Source organism: Vulpes vulpes, chromosome 9 (genome assembly GCF_048418805.1).
Source record: "Vulpes vulpes isolate BD-2025 chromosome 9, VulVul3, whole genome shotgun sequence".
Lineage (NCBI taxonomy): Eukaryota > Metazoa > Chordata > Mammalia > Carnivora > Canidae > Vulpes > Vulpes vulpes.
Genome location: NC_132788.1, coordinates 14,363,099 through 14,364,885, shown reverse-complemented (window position 1 = coordinate 14,364,885; position 1,787 = coordinate 14,363,099). Strand labels below are relative to the sequence as shown.

The window sequence follows — 1,787 nt, the reverse complement described above, 5'->3', positions numbered from 1 at the left end:
TGCCTCCCCACCCCCTCCCCGCATTCACGCCTCCCAGGTGACAGTGATCAGTGGGGTCTCTCCTGAATCGCTGCTTCCACACACACTCAAGTCCTCAGGAGCGCCACGGATCAAGTGACATATCACAGTTGCTGTGCAGAAAAAGTCTTTAACCGAACGGTTTCACTGTGCACTTGGTTTGGATATGTCACTGGGGCCTCAACGACCCTTCTGGGGTTGCGGTTTATCGCCGGACTGCCTGACACATGCGCTCCCCTTTCGCTGTCCAAGAGCTGCCTTTGATAGCTCTTCGGGAAGGGAAGGGAAAGCTCTCAGGACGGTCCTTTGTGCAGTGGAGGTAAGTGTGCCCTCGACCCTCTGCATCAACCACCCACACCTGGTACTCCAGAGGCTCCCTGACCCCTCCTGGGACATGGGTGGAGATGGTCCACATGCGTGAGGACGGACGTGGATAACCGAGGCCAGCCTTCCTTACCTTGGCATGCCCTGGGGGTTCCTTGGAACACCCGCCATCTACTGAGCCACAGATTCAGTGGCCTATGGTCCGCCAACCAGATTCCAGCCCAGGACATCCAGAGAAAGTTCTGTGGGACTTTGCAAAATCCTGAGCTGCATACATCGCTCCATAGCCACTCATCCAGGGGCCTCCCTGGCTTGTGGACTGGAAGGTCCTGGAGGGAGAACACGTGTCAGGTGGGGATCTTCCCGTCCAATGCTCACATCCTGCAGCTGGGGAAACGAAGGCCCAGGAGGCCGAGCCCGCAGCTCGTCCATCCCTGCGTGCAGGGTGGCTGTGGATTGTGGGTTGAGCTCCAGGGTTTCCTGCTCCTGTGGCAAATGACTTGCCTACAAGAGGGGTTTATCCTCATAGGGAACATATCTGGGGCAGCTCAGCCATCGTGCCTTGCAGAATAAAATGTGTGTATTACTGTGCGGAGAAGTCTGACCACCGACGTGCCATTGGAAGCCCCTCATCGGCTCCCCGCTGTAGCACCTGCGGACTCTTGCCCGGGCAGCCTGCACCGCGGGGGTTACAGACTCTCCCCCTGTGCCACACTTCCAGGGTGTGACCTTAATATTCTCATTGGAGGCGTCAAAAACCACATGGGAACTGCCACGGAAATGCAGGACAAGCGGAAAGACAGCAGATCTTCACGACTCATGGGTCTGTACACACAAAAATTTTAAAACAAGGAAAAATTGTCAAACTGTATACATTGACTATGTACAGCCTTTTGTGTCATACAGCAGGAGTTTTTACTGAGGTATAATTGACAACAATATATATATTGTCAATATTGTCGACAATATATATTGTTGGTATATATATTGACAACAGTTTTGGGGATACAGCGTGATCCCATATTTGTGTATATTGTGGCACCACTGGTCTCGTTAGCATCACCATACAGAAGACATTCTTTCCAGCCGTGAGAACAAAAAAGATCTTTCTTAGCAACTTTCAAACACAAATACTACCCTTGATCTTAGCCAAAAGGCCAAGAAGCCATCAAACACAAATACTGGGCAGCCCCGGTGGCTCAGCGGTTTAGCACCATCCTCAGCCCAGGGTGTGATCCTGGAGACTCCCACGTCAGGCTTCCTGCATGGAGCCTGCTTCTCCCTCTGCCTGTGTCTCTGCTTGTCTCTCTCTCTGTGTATCTCTCACGAATAAATAAATAAAATCTTAAAACACACACACACACACACACACACACACACAAATACTGACTCTAGCCACCATTGCGTCCCCAGGGAACTGACAGTTTGCACTTTCACCCCTCACC

At 52.1% G+C, this 1,787-nt stretch overlaps 1 pseudogene; it reads right to left on the bottom strand.

Annotated features, from left to right (window-relative positions):
- Positions 1–1,343: 1,343 nt before the first annotated feature.
- LOC112925561 (U2 spliceosomal RNA) lies at positions 1,344–1,511 on the bottom strand (annotated as a pseudogene).
- Positions 1,512–1,787: the final 276 nt, after the last annotated feature.